Here is a 25,861-nt window from a genome sequence, read left to right on the forward strand (position 1 = left end):
TCAGGGCATTACTCGAGAAAATCGAGAACTTCCAAGAACCGTGAGCTTACATCAATAACCATCAAAATGTACTAGTATAACAGAGTTAATCATTGTAAGTTGGAACTCTAGAGGCCATGTTCATCTAAATTCTTCATTTAAAGATATGTCTGAACTTAATCACATCATAGCACTCCAGGAGACATGGCTAATCAAACCGCCAATATGGGACAATTATGAATTGTCCTTGATCTCGGCTGTTCCTAGTGGAGGCAGACCATCATCTGGCCTTCTCTTAGCGGTAAACATCAAGTCAGGTTTTTCTATCGTGCCATGGACCTCTGTTGGGGCGTATATTCAACTTGTCAAAATCACAACAATGAGAAGACGTTCGCTCCAATTAACATCTATAGTAATGTTATTGCAATGAATGATGAGACCTTCTATGCTGGCCTCTTCGACATGCTCCACCACATTACACTAGATGTCATGATCACACACCATCATTGTGGGGGATCTAAATTTAGACTGTTGGAATGATAAGTGCCAAAGTCAAACAGTGTATAAGTGGATGTCACTCATGCATGAGCGAAACTATTATATGGTCAATGGTGCAGTTCAGGGAGATGTGCCAGCGCATCATATGTGGCATCGTGGACCGTGCACTAGCACAATTGACTATATCTACGTCGACCACAAGCTCTTTCAAGCTGTAAAGTCCTTAACCATAAAAGATCACTCAAAGGGCGATCATAGTCTTTTGATTCTGCACCTTGACTGGAATTTCACATTAAAACAAAATGAGGAGTACTATTATGGCAATCTAGCAGTTAACAGTGCCCGTTCTCGAGTGAGATGGAATTCGATAACAGTAACCCAATTTGAGCACGCGGTTATTGATAACTCGAAATCCATGCTACAAAACCAATACACTGATCTACTGCAACCCTTTGTAAAAACATTTACGATTCCTCATCATAACATCATTCGCCATTCCCATGCATTTGACCACGAAACTCACCAAAGAAGGGCCGAATTTAGAAAGATCAAAAGACAAATTTTGACCTCAGTATCATCGACTAGGTGGCAAGATTTAAAATCCGCCAAATGCAAATATAAAAATTGGCTGCGTGGTCGGAAGGCTATCTTATATCAACAAGACAGCGAATCTATGGCGCATGCAGTGCGCGATAAACATTCCTCTGGAATGTGGTATTTTCTAAACAATCATACCTGTCACCAGCAAGCAGATGCTCAAATTAATGGTGTGACTGAACAAGTTTGGATTGCCCACTTTTCAGCCTTATATGCTGATCCACAGTAAGCTGCTCTTCCTTATGAGCCAGTCTCGACATCGGGCTGGCAGTTAGACTCCTCTTATGAAACAATACATGGGGTCATACAGAAAATCTGCTCCTCCAGAGCCGAGGGTCCAGATAGGCTTTCTAATCAGATGTTCAAAGCAAACCCCCACAAATGGGCACACATACTTGCAACTATTTTCAAAGATATATTGTATATGAGATATATACCGCTATCATGGAAGACCTCTATTATTATTTCCATTCTTAAAAAGGGCGACCCGTCTGTGCCCTCGAACTATCGCCCAATAGCGCTCTTGGACGCTCCGGGCAAGATCTTCACTAGATTGGTTCTGCGAGAGTTTAATGTTTGGACAGGGACCTGTAATTTGCACGATTCCAATCAGACTGGGTTTATGGCGGGAATGGGAACCAACATCAATTTATTGACCCTCAACTCCATTAAAGCCCAATGTCATGAACAAAAGCAACACTTTTTTTTGCAGTTATTGATCTTAACGCTGCTTTTGACTCAGTTAGTTGCTATATACTAATGAACAAGCTACGAAGAGACCGTTGTCCCACTGCTTTATATGACATTATATATTCTTTACATCATGACACATCCGTCCAGATTCGTATCACCTTGGACGGACTACTCTCGAAGAAAATCACTACTTCTAGAGGATTAAAGCAAGGGTGCTCATTGGCCTCTACTATTTGCAACTACTTTATACATGATGTTAGAGTCCCTCTGTCAAATGTTACATCAGATTCACCTAAACTGAATAATCACCAGATTCAATCTCTCATGTATGTCGATGATCTTGTTTTAATTTCTAGGACTCAGGTTGGGCTCCAGCGTTTATTTGATGCTTTCCAGGACTACATTCAGTCAAATGAATTAACAATTAATATAGCTAAAACACAAATTGTTCAGTTTTCGCCTGGGCGTCATGGTCCGTTGACGTTTGTCTGGACCATTAATCGTGTCCCGGTTATGGTTGCACAAAATTACTGTAATCTGGGAATGCACTTTGAAGGGAAAAGAAGGGCACAGGGCCAGTTGGAGTGGGAGGAGACCAAGTTATCCTCAGCCATATCTCAAGCCCGTATCATCATGCATATTATGGCAAATTTTCTATTTTGCCCACGTGGCATTTTTGGACCAAGAAAATTATACCGGTATTGTTATATGGTCTTGAAACCATGCCGAGTGACTCCCCTTTCAAATTTACTCAGTGGGAAGCTAAATTCTGGCAGTCTGTTTTACACCTGCCTCAATGCACACCGATGGCTTGGATAAGATATGAGCTGAGGCTGCTTTCGCTCCAAGCTCACTATAACTGGTGACTCTGTTCTTTATTCAAGAAATGCTTGATCTCAACAAAGCTAAATGTGTTGTTGAAAACATTATCACAGTATATGTTCTCGGTTAATTACATATTTGTAAATAACTGGTTTGATCGAGTCTATCGCATATTAGCTAAAGCTGAGATCCCTCTTGAACTTCTGCTTTGCAATCTGGATAAAGCAAAACTTAAGATCTACCAGACTGATTGGATAACTACCTGTGACTTATGCCTCACCTTTCGTGATATCGATACACTACGTTTTCCCCCAAAGAAAGTTGGCATTTTGCCACCATATTTGATACGCTGTCCTTCGCTCAATTATCGCAATGGTATACTCCGTCTTCGCTTTAACCTGTGGGTCATTGATGACATCAACGCAAAGCGTAGGCTTGTAAGTATAGATAAAAACATCTGTCGTTTTTGCGATGACGGTTTCACCCCAGAAACTTTGGCACGTTTGATCACAGAGTGCGATATACTACGCCCCAAAAGAGAAATGTTTTTTACACGACATTGTAAACATCTGGGGAGTATATTCCAACACGAAAGTTGGTCATTACTTTGGGCTGTGGCAACATGTCAATTCAAATTGCAGCTATCAACTTTCTACATAGTTTAAATCTAGAAGAGAACGTAATGTCTTTAGAATTGACACCTTATGTTCTAATAAGCAACACTGTGTCACGATTTGTAATAGTATTGTCTGGGGTTCGATACAGCATGCCTAGCAAGAACCTAGTCTTCAATTAACTAATTGACTGTTTGCTGGAGCTCCCAGAAACTATTTCGACTGTTATGTTGTACCTTCGTTGATGCTTAGACTTGATAATTAGCGTTCCAACCAAAAAAAATGTTTTTTTTTTAAAGATTATAAATAATTCACCCTGAGTGTGATATGTATAGTTTTTTCTCCTGACCTTACTGACTCACTGATGAAGGTTAGTTGTAATTTTGTGTGTCTATGGGCCTCATCACGAGTTGGGCGGTAATGTGGCGGTAAATTACCACCAGTGGTATTAGCCCTACCGTCAAACCCCCCGGCGCTATTAGCGCCGGATCAAGGGTTTGGCGGTAATGGAATTCCCCATTCCCCACTGAGCCCATTCAGGAATGCCCCATTTCCCATTGGGCTCAATGGGGAATTTTCGCGCTCTTGTTTCCCGCCGGCGGTAATAGCGCAAATTTTCGGCGGATTTCCCCCCAGCTCAGAGCTGGGCAGAAATCTGCCTAAGCTCTGATTTGGCGGGCCCTTAAATCCAGCGGTAATAGCGCGACCGCTGGATTTAAGGATTAACACCAAACTCGTGATGAGGCCCTATGTCTGAAGTTTAACTTTTTCTAATTTTCCATTCTTTGGGCCTCATTACGACTCAGGCGGTAAGGGGTTTACGGCGGCGTAAACAGCGCCGACCCGTACCGCCTGATTCCGAGGTCCCTTAGCGCCATGGAGGTTTTAACACCTGCTTGTTAAAATCCATGGCGCTAAGGGACCTTGATGTTAATTACGCCACCGTAATTTACGGCGGCGTAATTAACGCCTTCCCCACTCCCATTATGCCCTATGGGGCAAAAATGGGAATGGGGAAGGGTAAATGGGGATTGGGGACTTACCGCCCCGCCAACCTCGGAATGGGGCGGTAAGTCCGCCAACCACCATGGCGTAAACGTAGTTTACGCCATGGTGGTAAAGGTACGACCCAGGCGGTAACTTACCGCCTGGGTCGTAATGAGGCCCTTTGTCTTTATGATTAAGGTTGAATTGTTTTAATGCATCTTTGTTTAATGATTTGTATATTTTATAAATTTGAAAGGTTGATTTATTTCAGCCAATACAAATAAAAATTAAAATTTAAAAAAAATGGCTTTTATGGAGACTGTTTTAGTTGATTTTGTAATAAGTATGAACACATGATTCCAAATCTACAATCGCAACTTGTTCAAACGTGTCTCTGAGGTTGCCTCTAGATTTCCGACGGGCTCCCATGGCGCTACTTCGGCCCCAGTGCTGAAGTGGCCTTTCACTCATACTAAAGGATCGATTGCGCCACCCGAGCAGAAAGAAAGCAGCTGAGGCGGACGAGCGCACAACGCCTTGGAGGGTGTGTGTCGTTCTGGCTGCCTGTAGGCCTGCGCGTAGCGCACCAACAGCCATGAATTATGAATTCCCCTTCACTCCCACGTCATTATACCTTTCCTGTTACTGATACTGAATACACCGGGTTTATCCACACATGAAACTCTAGCATTTACTGCGCTGAAGATGAGAACCCTTGGTCCTTTTATGAGTGCCGCGAGGCGAGAAATGAATACCTGCGCATCGGATGCTACGCTATTAGCATTCGGCCGGGCAGTTTCCATAAGTCTCTGGGAGGCATTCGAGTGAAAGTAGGAGTCATTCAAAGTTACGCTGACTGGAAAACGTGCTGAGATGGGAGAACTGCGTGGCCATACCTCTCAATGCCCAAGGAAGATCCACCAGCGATTAGGAGCATGCGTGAGTCTGGCGACTCCGATGTTACTTTTGTTTTCAATCGTGTCACGGGGGATGGTTGATTATGTGGCGTGTATTTTTCAGTAAATGTGCTGATTGCCGTCCATTGTAGCACTAACATAGAAGTGGCACTGCAAGTGGCATAGTGGGTGGGCATTCATGGAGGGATGGACATCTTTCGATTTTTTCGACAAGCCCTCGGGTTTCTGGCACAATATTAGAAACAACACAAAGAAACTGAAAGGAGATAACCTTTTTTTTGTTGTTTTTTTTTTAAAGTGCTTTTTACCAACGTAGTATTGTATTAGCAGTACAGTCTCATGTCAGAAGCAATGCTACTGGTTGAATGCACGGCTATCCGGGTTCAAGTCTGGTGTTTGCAGGCGTGTGTTGATGAAGCAGTTTAATTTATGTGAAGGTGATTTTCTATGGTGATACGTGCCTCTCCTATGCTCTGACTGCAGCAGGCACCCTTATGGAGATATGAATGGATGGGTGTTCAGCGTAACAGTGTATAGACATGCATGCACAGGGTGAGTTTTTGATGTTGGGTGCTTTAAAGGGCTGATCTGCAATTCATATTTAGTGTGGGGTGTGAGGCATCAGACCTGCCCGGGATTGTTTAAATTCGTGGTGTTCCGTCTATGCATGCGCTGTGTTCTTGCTCCTTTGCATTGATATTACTTTTCACGCCTGCCCAATTGTGTTCTGCGTCTTCTATGCATGCCTACTTGCTCTATTTACTTTGTCGGTGAGCGCAGGTGCTTTTGTCTGGTTTCTTACTGTACTCTACTGTGGTGGCACGTCTATTGTTGGGTATAGAGTCGACAGTCAGTGCACAAACCTAACATCTTGGCTGTGGATACATGCAGTGAGGTTGTTGTTGTTGGTTTGCGTGAGCATCCATGTTATGTGCTTTTGGTTTTATGTCAAGAGTGGGTAAGAGCTCCTGTGAGTGCAGAAGGTGCTTTTGTAGCAATGCAGTTTGTGTTGCAGATGTGTATGGGTGTGTGTATACATGGGACCCTATGGGAGCGGGGACCCGGAAGCACCGGCACCTTTGCTAAGGGTGCCGGTCCTTCCGAGAAGGGTTTGCCTACCATGACCGCTGCGCACGGCAGGATCAGACCTGTCCGACACAGCAGCCACGGCAGGCAGACTCAGATTTTTCCGATCCGGAAACAAGGGTCTTACCGGCACCCTTGCTTCCGTACCAGCAAACTTGTAATGAAGCCCAATGTCTTTCAGGCTCTGGGAAAGTAGATAGTTTCTTTATGGGATTTCACACCTCATGTTGCTGGTCAGCTCTCGTCCTCAGTCTCGTCTGGGGTCTAGTCACGTCTTCTTGTTCGTTTTCTTCTTGCTCACCTTTGTCCGACAGGGGGCCGTGCCTAAGTATCTCTTCACCACACCCATATGCATCCCTGCCTATTGCCTCTTTTGAGTTCAAAGGTCTCTGTGAGCCCCCCTTTATCCAGACCTTTGACCTCGGCCTATTGGGCCTCATTCCGAGTACGGCGCTAACCAATGGCGCTATTAACGCCTTGGTTGACGTCGTACCCGGACCGGCAGCGCCTTGGTGGATGGTGGAATCACCGCCCCATTCCAAGGTTGGCGGGGCGGTAATTCCCCATTCACCAAGGCTCTTCCCCATTCCCAAATGAGCCCCCATAGGGCTCAATGGGAATGGGGAAGATGCAAATAACGGTGACCGTTCATTACGGTCGCCGTTATTGGCTCGGATGCCCCTTTGCGCCCTCGACTTTAACACCTGCTCAAAGCAGGCGTTAAGGGCGAGGGCGCAGAGGGAACTCGGAGTATGGCGGTAAGGGAATACCGCCACCGGTCTCGTTACCGGTGGCCGCTATCCCTTACCGCCATACTCGGAATGAGGCCCATTGTCTAGCTCAGTCACCCACCTCATGAAATTTGGTTTTAACCCCATCCTCCCCAGGACCTTCATCATGAAGGGCCATTCGACCCTTCTCAGAGTCTAACGCAAGTAGGCATGCATCCAGACCCCCCTGCTGTGCCCCATGAATCAAGTTGATGGTCTTTCTGATATTGTCCGACCCCTGTCTTCCCCTTATAAATCCCACCTGATCTCCATGAACGAAGAGCGGCACCCCCCACCTCCCTCCAGTCTTGTTCCCAAAATTTTAGCCAACATTTTTACATCTCTGTTGAGGAGGGAAATGGGCCTGTAAGAGGAGCACCTAGTGGGGTCCTTTCATTCCTTCGGGATCGCAACAATAATTGCCGCCATCACCGAGGGGGGGAGTGGTTCACCTCCCAGGCATGCGTTGAACACTTTTACTAGGAACAGGGCCAACAAGCATTTGAATTATTTATAGAATTACATTGTGAAGCTGTCTTCCCCCGGCACAGCCCCCGACTTCATCCCGGTGATGGCCCTCTGAACTTCCTCTACTGTTACAGGTTTCTCAAGGTCTTCCAGCATCTCTTTGGGGAGTCCCGGAATTGGTAGCCTCCTCAGGAATTCGTCTATTTCAACCTCCTCCCCCTCCCATTCTGACGAGTATAGGGAACTGTAGTATTTTACAAATTTCCACCCATTGCCCTTAGCGTCATATAGGCACCTGTTCTCCTCCGTCTTTATAGACCCTATGCTCCTCCTCTTCTCCTCCTCTCTCAGTTGCCAAGCCAGAATCCTATCTGCCCTGCCCCCTTCTCGTGATATTTCTGCTTCAAGAATTGGAGTTTTATTTCTGTGTCTTGCATAAGGATTGCTCCCAATTGCATTTTATATCGTCAAAGCTCTTTCGCCTTGACGGATGAAATATATCATCCTTGGATGCCACCTAGTTGTATCTGCTCTATTTTCCTGCGGAACTTATCCTCCCTCTCACCCCGTTCTGTCTTTTTCTTGGAACCTTTTCTCATCAGGGTGCCCCGAATAGTTGCCTTAAAACCCTCCCAAACGGATTGGATTCTCACCTCCGCTGTGTTGTTGAAAAGGAAGTACTCCTTGATTTCTCTAAGCAGTTCCTGCTCAACCGCTTTATCCTTCAGCAGGAAATCGTTGCAGCTCCAGCTCCCTCGAGTACTGCCTGTTCCTCCCATATCCACTAACACCTTTACCATATCGTGGTCCGACCACGGGATCGGGGCAACTCGGGAGTCCCAGAGCTTTTCCTTCAAGTTCCTGTCCATCAGGACCAGGTCAATAAGTGAGAAGGAGTTGTGGACCGCTGCGTAGTAAATAAATGGGATGTCCCCTTCAGGTATTGGGTGTAGGGAGTCACAATACCCCAATACCTCATTAACCTCTTTGAAGCGTACTGAGTAACCAGGGTTTATCCTGCTTAATTGTCCCACCCCCATTCTCTTACAGTCTCTCAATGGATACATTACCATGTTAAAATCCCCTCCTACCGCCAAGTGCCCTTCCGCAAATTCGAGTGATTTATCCCTGACCTTCTCCCAGAATCCACATTGGTGTACGTTCGGTGCATACACTGAACCAATCGTGAGCTTAATACCGTGTGACTGACCCTTCACAAACACATACCTCCCATTCGGGTCGGCCAGGACGGAGGTGACTGTGTAGCCCAGCCGAGTTGCAACTAAGTCCGTGACCCCCCGCCTCTTCTTGACATCAGGGGCCATTATCACTTTGCCCACCTCCCGCAAGCGTAAGTTGGGTCCCCCCCCTTTTCCAATGTGTTTCCAGGAGACACATCCAGTTCAGTTTAGCCCTCTTGAACTCAAAGAGTACCATGGATCTTTTGGAAGGTGTATTAAGCCCCTGGAAATTTAGGGAGCCGATGCACATCTCACCCTGACCAGAAATCACATTTTTCCCAACTCATCACTTTGCTTCCCCGCCCTCTGAGACAAGTATATACTTGGCACCCTCCTAACTGAGTCCCCACACCGCAACATATTTTGAAGACATACAGCCCCTGAACATTAACAGCCCCACCCTCCCTCTGCCCTACGGCATCCAAACCCATCCGGATCCATCTGCTCTGACGGGATTGAATCACCAGTGGTCCTCCTCCCGCTGGGACCGGCTCAACAATGCACTTGAGTTTGAGCCCCCTTCTGTGCACCTGTTTCCAAATACAATTAACTTACCTACTAATCATCCCCCTCTCCCTTACTCTGTACATCTAAATCCAGCATACTATTTCCTGAAACCCTCCACCGGTTCAAGGCGGACTGGCCAGCGGGGACCCGAGCTTCCTGAATTTTCTTGAGCCCGGGACTTTACGTCTATTCAGACCCTTTATATGCCATTGCCTGTCATCCTGGCTCTTGTCTTCTTCAGCCCCTTTCTGTCCATCTCCTTCCATTAACTCCACCGTGACTCTTCTTATGTCTTCCTTTTGTAGCTGAAGCCCTCAAATTCAAAAGACAGTAAGAAGGGGAACCCCCATCAGTATCTCACCCCCTTCTCCCTGAGCCGCTTCATCAAGGGGGAGCACAAATGCCTTTTCGCCGGTGTAAATGCAGAGAGGTCTTGGTAGATTGTCAACTTCGTGTCTCCCAGGGACACAGAGTCCAGTCCCCTCGCCTTCTCCAGGATTATTTGTTTATCCGGGTAGTTATGGAAGTGTGCGAGCACTGAATGTGGGCCCCTCCCGGGAGCTCCAGCTCTATGGACCCTCTCCAGTTTAGGTTCATCCATGTTCTCTCCATGTTCTCATCTCTGAACACCACCTTCACCTCCTCATGGATGGTTCTCCTTAGATCACATTCTGTTTCGCCTTCCCTTTCTGGGATGCCAAAAAAACTCAGATTGGTCCTCCTCTCTCGGTTTTCGAAATCATCCATCCTGAGGGCTGCCTCCCCTTCCCTTCTCTCCAGCTCCGCCAACCTCATGTTCATCTGGGTTTCTATTGTGTCAACCGCCTGTAGCCTTTCGTCCATACTGTCGATTCTGACAATAATTCTATCTACTTTTCCGCCTATATACACTCTCATTCCTCTGATCTCTTCCAGGAGGGAGGTGATATCTTTCTTAGTGCACATGGCGTCGCTCCCCGTGTCCGACATGCTGAGGTGGGCTGTTTCGCTCTCCACCTCTCCTTTATGATATTCAAAGAGGCCAAGTTTTGCCTGCCAGTCCATGTGCGGGCTGGGACTCTGTTATCTGCTGCTGGACCATGCCTCTTCCTTCAGGACCCTTATTTTTGGCCCGTCCTTTAGTGGGGTCTGTTGCACTCACTTCTTCCGGGGATAGCCTCTGCCGGCAATCTTCCTCATTCTGCTTCACTCCGCGGTCCAGGTCCTGTGGTGTCCATGAGAGGGAGAAGCCAGCCAAGTGGGTACACCTCCTCAACCCCCCTCTCAGGCATGGGGCTACTATTTGTTCTTGGACCTCCCTTCTCGGCCGATGTTGGCAATTCATGTTGCTTTTCCCTGAAGTGGGCACACACCCCAGGAATGTACCCTAGGGGCCCTCGCCTCATTTCAAATCCCTTAGGTTTCTGGGGGGTTATGGTCACTGGTTTGGCTCACCCTTTCGCAACATCTTCAGTTTCACTCTGTCTGATCAGAGCCCTCTGCTGGTGGGGGTCATTGGAGGGAGTCCTCCTCCAGGCAGGCACATGACCCAGGTACGGACCTGGCAGCCCACACCTTCCCCGGCACTCCCTGCGTTCAGCTGATTTTTAGGCCTCCTGCACTTCTTGTTCGGGGCGTCCGCGGGTCTATTTCCTTTCAATGTGTTCTACATCCAGAACTCATTCCTTTTCCCTTCATCCAACCTCACCTTCTTCCAATTTGGGGGGGCCGGGGCGCTCCCCGATTCTCCCCCACACCTCACCCAAGCAGACTGTCACTGTTTAAGCCTCCTGTGGGCCCCTTCTCCTTATAGAGGGGCTTGTGACCCCTCTAGAGCCACCTGGTAGAATGACCTCTCAGTTCGTCTAATGTCCATAGCACTCCTGTGGCGGTGCCAGAGTGGTTATGGTGGGCCCTTTGCACTGTCCTGTGCACTGTCCGGGGTACCCCACCCACAATGTTCTTTAGCACCTCTTTTTCCCAGCTCTGGGTGCCCCAGTCATCAAAGGGTTTCCTCCACCTCCTCTGCCATATCCCCTGCACCAGTCCCCTTATGCTTCCTCCTGTCTACAGGGACTGCCTCAGTTATAACAGCCTCCTTCTCCCCTTATCAGGGGACCGTGTGTGGCCTGTGGCTGTATTGGGCCAGATTACTCCACTCTTGCCTGGGAGTGTGCCTATTTGGGTACCTTGTATGGTCCATTATACCATGCTCTTGTTACAGCCCTGCTCCTACTTCCCAAGGCTCCCACGGGGGGGCTGCCATCCCCCCGCTACTTCACCAGCACAGGGGTTCTCCTGCCCCCGAGCGAACGCTGCTCTGATATGGGCCACTCTCCCTCCAGGCGGTCCTGCTCCTCGGCTACAGCCGGCAGGTGGGGTGGGGGGGTTGCACCTCCACCGGGCAACGATGTCGGTTTGAACAATAAAAGGGGGGCACCAACTCAAATCCCCGCTGCCCTCAGATCGTCTCCTTCGGCCTCTCAGGTGCCGGCACCCCGCGATGAGGCCACGTCCCCTCTCCGACGGGGAGAAACACTTTTGGTTTCATCTGCTACTTCAGCAGATACGTTTGTTGCATTTCCAGGCCGATTTTGACTGTGTTTTCGCCTGCAAGTGCCACTGGGTTTCCCCCTCAGTTGGCAGTTTTGTTGATATGGGGGGGTTGAAATGTGGGGGCTCAAACCACTTTTCCTTGCCCCTGTGATGGGAGAACTACACTGCGGCTTGCATCCTCAGCGTGCCCCCTGGTGGCTTCCATATTCTTCATGTCAAAATGCATATATTACCTATTGTAGCTGTTGGTCATGTGGAATGCATGTCTGCTTCCTGTCTAATGCATGTGCTGTTACTGTTGCAATGTTAGTTTGAACGCTTTTGCCTTCTCCAGCTCGCATTGTCCTAAAGTACTGCTGTACCTGCAGGGGATAAGGGTGAAACGGTTGTCTCAGTGAGAAACATCTCTCACCTTTGCGGTATTAGTGCAGGGAGGGGCAGAAGTTATAGATGACGTAGTCATCTGCCTCCGATAACTCCCCCCTCTAGTCGAGTCCTCAACCACACTGATTCTTCTGCTCTCCCCAGATAGGGCTCTTTGGGTATCCATATTTGAATTACCCCCCTCAAGCTACCTCCACGTTTTACGTGTTCTTCTGGACTCCAGGGCATGTAGTAACGTTCCCCAGTGGAGTAACAATTTACCCAGTGCTCAATGTAACTGTGGGATCTTGAGGATATGTAAATACCGACCCAGGAGAAGTGATAGGGCTTTTCATTGTTTGGGCACAGGGAAGTCATCCGTTTGTATATACTTATGCACATGAATATCAAAGTTTATTACTATTTTTCTTCCTACTGCCTTTTTGGCAATCTTTTTGCATTGGCCTATTGTTACTCTAAAGACACAGATAGCTAGTACTACTTGTACCAGTATGGGCACTAGTATTTTGAATGCGTTAGCCAACCAGGTGGGTATCCACGAGAACATGTAGGTTAAACAGTCTCATCCACAATGTCTTCCACCTCTTTCACCATTTTTGTGTGCAGTTGTTTCAATGTGTCTATTGCCTCTGTGAGGGTCCCATTTTCCACATCATGGGCAGGTGTGTACATACAGCAGGTTTGGCCAATTTTTGCACACACGCCAACTTCCAAGGCCGTAAAAAGGTCAAGGCCATACCTGTTTGGGAGAGTCATGAGCCTGACTGCTCTCAGCTTTTCCCTTATGTCATTGAAGCATTTTACAGTTGTATTTATGGTCTGCAGTAGTTCCAATTAGGTTATTTGCAACCATTTGGCATTCACATGTGCCTGCAACCCGGCATTAAAGAAGGATGTATAGAACATTTCTGGTCTACTGAACAATGAATGCTCGTCTGGTATGTCATCATACACCTTTGCTGCTTTTAACAAGTTATAGTTCTCTCTCTTTGTGCGTTTAAAGGTGAGGGACCTCTTACTTCTTAGGTGTGCGTTCATCTGTGAAAAATCACCAATTTGCACTTCCCTCTTGGGCACCACTAGGGACGGTGCACTTATTGCCATTAGAGAGCACAGGACTCCCCAATTTGGTGGGAGCTGCATGTACGCTCTGGAACCACAGGCCTAATAATGGTCCATTAATACCACAGTGCATACTTTCATTCCAGGAACATCAAAAATGCTTTGTTTTCTCCTATTTTTAATGTTCCCATATTTCTTATGGACAGAGTGGCATTCTTCAAAAGGTACTATGTGTTATGGGACTCCTTAATCATCTGCCCACAATAGTATTTTAGTGTGTTTTGTCCATTCTGTGAGGCACTCTTTATTTACCTTTTTCACAACCACTCGTGGGTGCTCTACAAGCACCTATGCTTTACAGCCAACCAGCCAATCAGTCCTACAACCCAGTCTTCTGTGGTAAATAACCATCCTTCTATTTCTAACTGGCATCTCTCCCAACACCCAGGAATTTCTCTTCCCCACTTGTCAGTGCATTGCAAAAATTGGTGGTCTTCTGTTATTATTTCCCCTCTTCTCAGACCTGACAATATGTAACATATTACCTCATGTTGAGTTTCAACATCGCTCATCACAGACACTTCTTTTATGAAATTATCCTTACATGGAAAATCTTCCTTTGTCACCCAATGCATGGAGGCACTTCTGCCCTGAAATTGCACTCTGGTCATGCATGCTGCGAGGTGTGTCAGGTAGTGCGCTACGTGTGCATATACTTCAGTGTCTATGAATATTCTCAAGGTGCTCATGGCCTAGGGGATGAGGGAACACACAAAACAGCTCTCATCCGATGTCTCTCTCCCCCCTGGGCTCATATGTCTATACCACATATTGTTCGAGACATGAGCAATATTATCAAAATGTTGTCCCAAGAAGCGTTGATCATAAGGATTTCTTTTTACCCTCCTCCCTGAAGTGCTATGTTCAGGATATTTCCCAGGGGTCATTTCATTTGGTATTTCTATACGTATTATACTAGTGTTAACATCATGGAAAACGTGGAAGGTTGGTCTTGTCTTACTGAACGTGCTATAGTGCTGTACTGTGAAACAGTAAATGAAATACAAACACACAAAGGAGGAAAATGCTGTTCCAATCATAATAGCTATTGATTTGGACTTCGGTGTTAACATGCATCCGAGCATTTTTCTAAGCAACAAAAAGTAATCTACATTACTAAACAAGTGGCATCATTTCTTAAGAAAATCTTCCTTTTATCGTGCACAAATGAATGTCCACACTGAAAGCATCCTTCAAAAAAACAATAAAAATTAACATTCTCTTCTTATAAACTCTGAATGCTTTTCCAAAAATATTTAGTAAGATGAACAATTCAAATGTTTTTAGCCATTTGAGGACCAACGCAGAGGGCACTTACTTAAAAGAAAAATATGTTTGGGATTACTTGCGAACACCAGTTTTTAGACAATACTTGTACAGGAAAGTCTCTACGCTTATGTTCTTTCTTGCTGCTGATTCGCTCTGGTGACAGATCTTGTGTTTGGTCTTCGCAGGTCTTCTTCACCTTCGGGTTCAGTATTTGCGGACAGGTGGGTCTCACCTCGATATAGTTTGACGTCACTGAGATGGATTCATGTTCTTCTGCCTTCGATTTTGACTGCAGATGGAGTGGCAGCTTCCACGATGTAAGGTCCTTGGGGCTTGTGCCACTTCCGAATGAAGATACGGCACAGCACCTTGTCTCTGGGATACAACTTTGTCAGTTTGTTCATGTGTTTCAACTGTGTTTTTTGAGCCCCCTGCTGTGTCTCCACCTGTCGAGACATACATTAAAGAGATTCCATAATAGCTGTCAAATAATCATGCATTTCCTTTCCCAACACAACCACAGCATTCTCAGCGTCAGTGTGAGCCCATGTGGGAGGAGCAATGGGAGTATCCGTTCTGCATCCCGTCAACAGCTCATGTGTAGTCAGGTGATGATCAGAGCCTGGCTGATTGCTTAGGGCTAATAGGGATATAGAAAGGCAATTTAGCCAGCTCTTTTTCAGAGTGTCCTTAACTTTGGCAATTCGTTCTTTTAAGAGGCCATTTAGGCACTCACAAATGCAATAACACCTGTACCCCATAGAGGAATAATTCAGAATTTAAAGTCAACCCTCGTGATGCTTTCTGACCATGGAATGCTTGTAGGAACACTCTTGCATTTGCATGATGTATGCCTGGTGTCAAACATATTATCCCTTCTTCCATAAACAAAATGGTCATGTTTGGCTTACTCATTAAGTCCCTCCCCAATATGTTAACCAATGTTTTCCGAGAATACAACAATGGTGCAGTCATGATATCGACTCCCACTGTGATTGCAAATGTTTCTGTAAATGGAAAATTTGTTATAGCCCCAGAAAACCCCTGAGCGTCCATTGACGGTTGTGATAGTGGAAACCCTCCTTCTATGACGCAAGACCTTGTTGCGCCAGCGTCAACCAAAAAAAAGAGAAAATCCTATCCCCTATTTTTAATCCCTCACAGGGTCCCTCTTCCGGGTCCGGAGTTGCCGATAGTACTGGACACATCAAACCTCCCTGTGGTCTGTCCTTTGAGGGAAGATACTTTTCCCTGTTCCTGTAAAGGTGTTACCTCCCACCACTGTTGCTTTCCCTATCACAGGGACTGGAGTCTGTGGCAATATGTGCCTGTCCCATTGACTAGACTGTTGCATTTGCATTTGTAATGGATTCAGTGTTTGTAATTGTTGTCATGCTTGTGGCTGTCTCAGCTGTTGTATTTGGAGTGTCTGATGCTGTGGTGTCTGGGGCCTCTCTGGCTGCTGTTGTTGTTGTGTGTTATGTTGTGGGGGCTGCTGCTATGGGATTTTGTATGCGTCTTGCTTTTGCTGTCCCTGTGCGTAATAGTGTGGAGAATACGAAGGCTACCTCTTGGGCCAGAATGCTGTCATCTGTTGTTCATTGCCCTACTGCTCCTACATGCTCGTGCATAATGGCCTGTTTTCCCAGACGTCCAAAACTGTGGTGCAGAATTTCCAAATCGTTGTCCCATTCACTAACCCTCCTTTGTATCCGCCTCTGAATCTGTATCCTCTTCCCTTCAGTGCATACCCCGTACTCCTGGGATAGTAGTTACTTTCTTTTCTCCCTGCCGAATAACTGTTCGTCCCCTGCTATTGATAATCCTGGTCATCATTTTGTCCCCCTAAGTTCGTTATAATTGCTCCTTCTACCTTTATTTTGGACAATTTGTTCTGCACCAATTTAGCTTTCTCTCTTTGCCTTTCTTCCACCTTATTTACCTCCCTCTCTATTCTCATTTGACAATAGTGGACAATGTTCAACGATCTCAGGCCATGGTTTAATCTCAATCCCTATGAGACCCTGACATAGAATTTGATAAAACACAGGTGTATTTTGTCCCAACTCTCCTTTATTTAATTTATTTATTTTATTGGTTATTTATAACGTGCTTATACAGAAGGACAGTGTATCAAAGCGCCATAAGGCAAAAGGGAATGGAACAAGGGAGCAGTAAACATAGAAATTGACAATGAACAAAAAGAAATAAAGTAACAGTCCTACTAGGCATTGTGACATTCAGAGTGTGCACGTGCAGTGAAGAGAAAGAAGAAGGGTGTGGGTAGTGGGTCATTTCTATTAGGGGGGTTAGAAGTGCCAGAGGTGTCTGTTGGAGGGAAACAGGTAAGTGCATGTGCAGAGACATTCCAGTTGCTGGGGGGTCTACCGCCCAACAGGTAAGTGCAGAGTGGGGCAAGCAAGCCGACAGGCAGGTGTGTGGACCCAGAGGGCAGTGCAGGGTGTGGGGGGATGCTGGTGGTAATTGGGCAGAGGGCCATGATCCTACTGGGCTCTTGAGAAATCAGGCCGCCAATCTCAGCAATGGGGGGGTGTTAGCATAGAAGGGGGAGAGGGAAGAAGGAAGAGGAGAAGAGAAAGGTCTGGAGTAGTTTGTGGAACTTGAGGTGGTCCAGTTCCAGAGGGAGAGGGAGACTGTCCCATAGGAGGGAGCAAGCTGAGGAGAGGGATCTGCCTCTAGCTCTCTGCCTGGAGAAGCGTTTGACCACCAGAGAGTTAGAGTGAGAAGATAAAGGGGTTCTGAAAGGAGAGTATTTAGTAACAGAAAGCTGCCAGGCCCCAGACAGCCTTGTGGATGTTGGTAAGGAAATGTTATCCTTGCAGCAACCAAGAGCCAATTGAGAGATTTTAGGGCTGGAGATATACGGTCCGAGTGCTTGAGGCCAAGGACAAGTCTCACAGCCCTATTCTGGATTAGTTGAAGAGTGCAGAGTGAAGAGAGAGGCAGGCTGAGGAAGAGACTGTTACAGTAATCCAGCCTGGAGAGGACCAGAGCTCTAGAGACATTGAACTTCTGGGGTAAACTGAGGAAAGGGAGAACACCTCTAAGGAGGTAGAGTTGAAAGTGGGACTTCTTGGCAAGGTTCAAGATGTTAGGAGTAAAGGAGAGAGAGGAGTCGAAGATGCCCCTAAGATTTTTGGGTCAGGGGAAGGAGAGGGATGTAAGCCCATAGAGGGCGGCCAGAGAGCAGCAGGGAGACGGAGAACAGGTGCCTTACTGGCATTAAGACAGATATCATTAGAGGTGCAGCAGGACTGAATAGCACACAAGCAGTCGGGGTTGATAGGGGAGGAAGAAGAGGAGGAAGAAGGGAGCTTGAAGAAGAGTTGTGTGTCATCTGCTTAACACTGGAAATGAGGAGAAAAGGCAGAGAGCAGGTGTGCAATAGGTGCAATGTAGATGTTGAAAAGGCAGTGTGAGAGGTTGGAGCCTTGTGGAACACCACAAGTGGAGAGAGTGGTGGTGGAGAAGAAGGAGCCCAGGAGCACCTGGGAGGGGCAATCAGTGAGGAAGGAGGTCAACCAATCCAGTGCCTGGTCTGATATACTGAGTGTCAGAATAGAGTGGTTGACCATGTCAAATGTGTAGGAGAGGTCAAGGAGAATGATAATAGCAGGAGAGTTAGATTCAGGATTTGCAAGCAGTTCTTCACAGATGTTCAGGAGAGCAGTTTCCATGCCTCTGGATGCTCAAAATCCAGATTGATGGTCATGTAAACAGCCAGCAAGCTCAGTGTGTTGAGTCAGTTGGAGGAAGACCAACTCCTCCAGGAGTTTCCTGAAGCAGGGGGTAGTAGAGATAGGGTGGTAGTTGGTCAACCAAGAGGGGTCCACCGAGGGTTTTTTAAGGAGGGGGTGCATAAGGGAGTGCTTGTGAGAGAAAGGAAAAGAGCCTGAGGCTAAGGAATGGTTACAGAAGTAAGCAGAGCCCAGAGCAAGAGTGGTGATGTTGTCCTTAATGGTTCTGGAGGAGCAGCCTTCATAGAGTGGACTACTCTAGAGACCTCATCCGTTGTGATGGGAGAGAAGGAGGGGAAAGTAGGTGGGGGTTGAAGAGAGGCCAAGGGAGGCAGGCGGAGAGGGAGGATGGAGGAAGGGGAAGGGGAGAGAGAGAGGTTAGAATATCCTGAGTTTTGGAGGTGAAATGGGTGGCCAGTGCAGTGCAGAGGGCCGGAGAAGGGAGCGTTGAGGTGGAGACTGCAGATGGATTGGCTAGTTCCTTGCAGATTTTGAAGAGTTCAGCCGTTTTGTTAGAGGCTCCGGAGATACGGGTCTGGATATGGGCCCTCTTTTTGGAGTGGATAGAGAGACGATATTACCTTTGGAGGAGGCAACAGGCCGGTTTGTCAGAGGATGAATCCAAGGTCTGCCACTTCTGTTCAGCAACTCTGCACTGGGCTTCAGAGTGGCTAGATCGAAGTCATACCCGGTGTTACGCTTGGAGGCAGTTTTCAGGCGGATCCTCATGACAGGGGTGAGAATGTACCTAAACGCCACTTCTCTTGAATTTCTTGGATACATGCCACTGGATCCTCCTCTATCTTCATTTTGCATGTCATACACTGGCATAACAGAGGCCCCCGCGGTGCGGGGCCCCCCGCTAGCACATGCCTGGGAGGGGGCCACACTTGGGGGAAAAAAATGGAAAAAAAAGTTTTTTTCAAAATCCTTTTTTTTTACATTTCTTTTTGAAATCACTTTGCCTTCATACAGAAATTATTTCTGTAAAAGAAATGTCTTTATGAAGACAGAGTGACTACAAAAAGAAACCTTCTTTTTGAAGTCCGAGGGCTCGCCCTACCTCATGACATGGAAGACCCAGGCTGGAGGCCTCCATGTCATGGGTTGGGGGAGCCCTATGACTTAAAAAAGAAATAGTTTACTTTTGAAGTCACTCTGCCTTCATAAAGAAATGATTTCCGTTATGGTTCGGTCCTTAACAGAAATAATTTCTTTATGAAGTCAGAGTGATTTAAAAAAGAGACAATCGGCCTCATTACAAGTTTGGTGGTAGCCTTGCCGGAAAAACTGGCAGGCTGTGCCAAGCTTGCGCTTTTTTCCGGCACATGCGAATGGCCAATTACCGGTAATTGCCCATTCGCTGGCGACAGAAAAAAATGCTCTCCATTCCCATTTGATCCCCATAGGGTTCAATGGGAATGGGGAGCTCGGATGCACCGGCACCATTCAGAATGTTGCCGGTGCATCCGACATGCTCTGCTTGCTGGTGCCGGTACGCCTGCCAGGTCAGACCTGGCGGGCGGGAAGGTACCCGTGAGCAGAACTCGTAGTTTGCTGTTCTGGTAACAACAGTACCGGCAAGCTTACCGGTACCGTTGATACCAGACCAGCAAACTTATACTGAGGCCCAATTTCTTTTTTAGTAATAGGACTCCCCTCAACCCAATGACGTGTGTGAGTGTATTGTGAAGGAGTGTACACTTAAATGTGGAGGTGGCTACTTGTGTGAGTGTATGGTTAAAGGGTGCACACAAATGTATGGGTGACTGGGTGTGTGTGTTTGCGTGTACGGTGAAAGGGTGCACGCTTAAATATATGAATGGCTGCCTGGGTGTGCCTGTATGGTGAAAGAGTGCACACTTAAATATAAGGATGGCTGGGCGTGCATGCATGTATATGGTGAATGGTGTTTGTGCTTGTGTTCATCGGCAAAACAAAACTTACATTTCGGGGGCTGATCCTTCAAATGTTGGAAGAGGCGCTGACTTCACGGGTTGTGGGGGAGGCAAACTTATTTGTGTGGGGGCATCTAACTTCTTTACGCATTTTAATGAGACTATTCTAGTGCAGCTTCAATGTTACAAGCAGTTAACTCTCTCCTTTAAGTGTAAAAGCACTCACTTATGAACTGTAGTGAGAATGAACAGTCTCCTGTTCCCTTTCTACCCTTCCAATCACTTCCCTGGCATTGAAGTACTAAACCCATATCACAATTTCAATTGCCTAAAAGATTTGGCATTTGGAAGCAGGTACTAACAGTGAAATGCTTTACGTTAGTAACGGCTGGGCCCTTGTTAACAGCGAAACCCAGGTGCCATTTAACATCTGTGTCATGTTCTGTCGGGTAACTGCTCTGAAGGTCAGCCAGGTTGAGTCAACATAGCCCACATTTTCTGGGGGTGAGTGCTGCAGCCCAGTCAACTGAATATTGTTAAGCCCCTACTTGTGTTTAATGCCTAATTACTTATTGGTAATCGTCATTAGTCCTAGCCCTATTCTTCGATGTCCCTGTACTTGTGTATGAGGCAGTACTTGTGTATGAGGCACCATGTCTCATACACAAGCACTGGGATGAGGTAGAGGTACATGGAGGTAATGCCTGACTTAGCTACCTGTATATTCATTACTCATAATCCCACTCTTCCTCATTCCAGTACTTACCTATGTGGCAAGGATCCTCAAACGTAAGCTCTGGGACAAGGAAGAGGGACGTGAAGGTAATTTTGGGCCAAGGAGCTGATTTTGGAGGTTGGGGTAGGGCATGGGAGGGAGAAGGGATGTGTGGGCAGTGGGATTGTACAATAAATCATAATGGTTGTCCATGTCCAGGCTAAGCAGGCATGATATGTGGTATTAGTGGCTAAAGAGGCATTTAGGTGCACCCCGTCGAGTTATTCCTCAGTTTAGTATGACTTTTTTTAACTGCACATTTCTGATAAAGAAGTCCTGCTAAGTGTAATTACCTGGCTAGATTGGCATTTGGGTGCTGCCAGTCTAGCCATTTCTTACTGCAGCATTGTATATTTTTCTGAGCATCTGTGATAAAATGATATAATATAAGTCTATTATAACATGCCTATACATAAGTGTTTCTTGGTGTGACAAGCAATGGAGTGAAGATAGAGGGTGGACAAGACAAATGATCTTACGAGGCCTTGTGTCATTCAAATCGTGCAAGTGCGAGAATGAGAAATGCAAGGGGAAAGGGAGGGGGGAAGTGCAAGAAAGAAGGGAGGGGAAAACAGGGCTGTAATGGTCTGAGTAAGTGCAGCCAGGACAGTGCGGCTCTCAGTAGTGCAAGGAGAAGAAGGGACTGTAGGGTTACAGTTACAGTCCCTAAGTGTGTGTGTGTGTGTTTTACTTTTGAGGCCAGGAGCAGTGCAAAGGTGACTGATCAAGAAAGAGCCTGGACTCAGTTAGACTCTGAGGGTAGCCAAGCAACCAGCCGGTACAGCAGACAGGTAGGTCAGGTAGGTCAGCAGGGAAGGTCAGGTAGGTCAGCAGGGGAGGGAGCGAGTGAAAGCAGAGGAGAAGAGGAAAGTTTTGAGCTGCTTCCGGAAAACATCAGGTGGTCCGCTAAAGTATGAGAGGGGCAGGGAGGCATCTGCAGAGGAAAGAGATCAAACCCCCACTCTCTGCCTGAAGAAGCATCTAGCCCTTAGAGAGTTGGAGGAAGGGCTTGAGAAAAAAGGTATTTTGGAAGAGAGTATAGGATGTAGTGTGGGCCCAACCCCAGAGAGCCTTGTGGAGAATGCAAAGGGTATTGAACTTGATTCTTGCAAACACCGGGAGCCAGTGGAGAGATTTCAGGGCTGTAGAGCTATGATCCCTGGGCTTGTGGCCAAAGATAAGTCTTGCTGTCCTGTTCTGGATTAGTTGCAGAGGGCGGAGAGAGGAAGGCAGCTTGAGAAAGAGGCTGTTGCAGTAGTCCAGCCTAGAAAGAAACAGGGCTCTGGAGACAGTGAGCTTCTGAGGGTGTTCAGGAGAGAGGTTTTGGTGCCTCTGGCAGCTCTGAAGCCAGACTGATGACCATGGAGACAACCAACAGATTTAATGTGGAGGGTAAACTGGGAGATGGGCAGCTTTTTTTCAAGAGTTTGCCCAGGAATGGGGTGATGGAGATTGTGCGATAGTTTGAGGGACAGGTAGGATCGGTAGATGGTGTGTTGAGGAGTGGGTACACAAGAGAGTGCTTAAGGGGGAAGGGAATGTTCAAGTGGTGAAAGAGTGATTACAATAATCGGCCAAGATGCAGCGTGGGTGTCAATATGGTCCTTGATGGTTCTGGAGGAGCAGGGGAGCACCTATTTGGACAGCACTTTCATGGATCAGACTTGTCTAGAAACCTTGTCAGGTATTGTCAGAGAGAAAGAGGAGAAAGGAGGAGGAGAGGTAGAGATGGCCAAAGGGAGGCCGAGAGAGGAAGAGGGAGAGGACGAGGAGATAGTGGACAGGATGTCCTGAGTTTTAGCAGAGAAGTGAGAGGCCAGAGCCATACAGAGGGCCTGGGAGGGAACAGGAGAGGTGGAGACCGCAACAGGATTGACCAGTTCCATGCAGATTTTAAAGAGTTTGGCCCTGTTGGTAGAGGCAGCAGAGATCCAGGCTTCAACGTGTGCTCTCTTCTTGATGAGTGTTATTGCTTGGATTGGCATTTTTGTGCAACCAGTCTAGGTATGTCTAAATGTGGCCTGGCATGCTTTACTGTAATGGTATAATGTGTCTACACTGGTCTACATTGTGCAGCCAGTGGGACATTTTTTCAACGTGGCATGGCATTTTTAATAGCAACGCGTGATTTGCATGTATTGGATTGGTTTTACCCTACAAAACAATGGCAAACACTCTGGCTTTTTAGCCAATTTTTCTCAGAAAGTGTGCTGTATATTGCATTAAAACACATAGTTATATCTTTCCCCTAGTACAGTGGCTCGCAGGGGGGCCCCCACATTTTGTGTTACGCCACTGGTGTCATAATCGCACTCATGTCTGATGTGTCTGGGTATGGCACCTTCAATGACCTCCAACTGGCCCCTCTGCAGTTGTTAAAAGGAGAGCCATCATGTGCGTTATTCTGTGCCGTCACATCTGGGTAACCTGCCCTTTTCCATACATCATCTGCCTGTTCCCCCAACATTGAGACAAATAAACTCTTTATGTCCCCTAGCACCAGTATCATACCTTCTGTCCTTTTCTCCAGCTCATATATCCACTACCCTGCCCCTGCTGTCAGTGATAATAGGAAAGTCACCAAGTTGTTCTTATCTGCTTGTGGCCATGGAATATGTTGTGCTAGTCTCTTCCCCTTTTGGAGCAATGGTAGCAGCGGCAGCCCTGCCTTGGACACAGGCACCACTGTGCCCTTCATCCTTTTTGGCACTGCCGTTATGCGGCTTTTTTTTATCAACGGCTTGGCAAGTTCCTCAATCTGTTGACATACAGTGTTTTCCTACCTGTATTTACTGGGAGAAGCTCTGGAAGCAATGGAGCTGCGCTTTTGTAACATTTCCTCATCCCGCAAATCTTATAGGAGGGTACTCTATTCTTTTGTTCTCACTTAGTTGAGGGGCTTGTGCTGCCTCCTCTTCCTCATCATCCCCTTGACCCTCCCACTGTTCTTCCTCCTCCTCTATTTCTCCCTGCAGTACGCTGCAGATTCCTTCTCTCACATACACTCCTATCTCAATTTCATCTATTGTGTTTCTACCAACATCATGTGCGGTCCCCTTCATGCTTCCTTCTCGTTCTCTGTCCTCTGTCACACCTCTACTAATGCTACTATTAACTTCTCTCTGGTACTGATCTCTCCTCCCCTATTCATCCTCTCTCTCCACGGCCTTCATGTTTTCATTGTCAGTCTTTTGTCCATCTATTTTAAACAATATCTGTCTTCCCACTCATTTGTCTGGTGTTACTGCAGCCTCTTTTTCTCCTCCCCTTATGTTCTTCACTCTCTTCATCCCAAGCTGCACCATTTGTCATTTTCTATTTGGGCTGCTAATGTACGTCTGGCATCACTTTCCTTTTCTCTCTCCTTTATTTCATCTCCGGCTTCGGGGGGCCACATATCGAGGACTGCTATAACCTGCATCAGCTTGCAATGGATATAATCCTGGCACAGATGAATATGGAGGACGTGGTTGAAGGGGAGAAGGCACTGTGGGCCTCACACACCCATCATTTCTCTTCCACCTGTATTCTCTTTCTTTACTTGTTCCTCTTCCTCAAACATTTTTCACAATTATTGTATGCTTAGTCTGCTTTGTAATGTCTTTTCCTTGTGTGTGACATGTAGATATGTGTACATATGCTGCAGCAGATGCCTTGAGTGTGTCCCTTCTTGAGTCCACAGCTGGACCATTTTGCCAGCCGTGTCTTTAACCCACTGCACATCTTTCATTTTTATTGGGGAAGTGATTTACACAAATGAACAATGGGGGTGTCCGACATTAAAATAACAGAATCCAACTCACCACAAATTCAACAATCGCTGTTTTACCACACTCTCACTCTTCTTCTCCCGTTCATGTACCCTTTTCCCTCCCAACACTTTACGATATCAACAAAATCCCTTCTGAATTCACACCAACAATACACAAACTCAATCTAAACCATACTTAGCTCAAACAATTCTAACTGCTACTCTACCAACACATAAAAAACACCTCTATCATATACAAGGTGAAAATATCATCAATAAAATCTATCTACACAGCTGTCTTCCCTTTATGCAGGCTATCTCCTCCTTTAAGGAGGGGATTGGTCGTGTTTCTCAGGCATTTACAAACTGGTCGATTTTTGTCATGAGGCCTCAGCACCTGTCCCTCCCCTGATTGTCAGGTGGCCCGGGGGGGCATGTGGGTAGACAGACTAGGGAAGCCCCTCAAGCCATTCAGGCATGCCTTGGGCACCTCACATAATTATTTCCTGTTCTCTGCATCCTGTTATCTGCCACTGCCCGACATGGTATGGTACCAGAACCCACACTATTGAAACTCCTATGACCTCTTATTAACACCCAAGTAACCTAACTGTTGAAATAATTACTGACGTGGCTGGCTGATCAACATTGGATTGCATATCACTGGTCTAATTTAATATAACTTTATTATCTCATTTTATTGCAGGGAATGCCACACCGATCACTCTTTTCAGTATGCAAAGCTTTTATAAATTTTAAAACACTTCTATGAATTTGTTATCATGGATCATTATTTTTCAGGAACTTTATTTACATTTGTTATATTTTTTAGGGGTTTTTATCAATGTTAACAATGTTTGCTGCTATTGTATGTTATTGTACATCAATACATGCAGGTTTGCACATATTTGCATAGTTTGTACACCTGAGTTTTCAAGGTTGCACACTTTTGTGCAATCTGTTTATTTAATAGAATTTGTATAATCTATCTACCCTTTGTCTAGAACGGACCGATCCGTTTGTTCACTAGATCCCTCTTTAAGGGCCCTAGGCCTGTCTGGGCCCGGTCAGCTTTGGTTTACCCTGGTGTGCACGTGCTGCTGAGCTGTGCAGCTGCGCAGTTGGGTACCTGTGTTGCTCTGCTTTCTCGGTAGGCCCGATTGGCTCCTGTAGACTCATATATAAACACC

At 46.6% G+C, this 25,861-nt stretch overlaps 1 long non-coding RNA gene across 2 annotated transcripts in view; it reads right to left on the bottom strand.

Annotated features, from left to right (window-relative positions):
• Positions 1-4,380: 4,380 nt before the first annotated feature.
• The window catches only part of LOC138528837 (uncharacterized), a 70,665-nt gene continuing 49,184 nt past the window's right edge, over positions 4,381-25,861 (bottom strand). The window contains exon 3 of one of the 2 annotated variants that reach the window (XR_011284263.1): positions 4,381-14,864. This is a non-coding gene — a long non-coding RNA (uncharacterized lncRNA). Of the gene's footprint in view, positions 14,936-25,861 lie in introns of both variants that reach the window. The other variant, XR_011284262.1, reaches the window with a different exon arrangement.

The sequence above is a fragment of the Ambystoma mexicanum genome, chromosome 1q (genome assembly GCF_040938575.1).
Source record: "Ambystoma mexicanum isolate Mex_15411 chromosome 1q, UKY_AmexF1_1, whole genome shotgun sequence".
NCBI lineage: Eukaryota > Metazoa > Chordata > Amphibia > Caudata > Ambystomatidae > Ambystoma > Ambystoma mexicanum.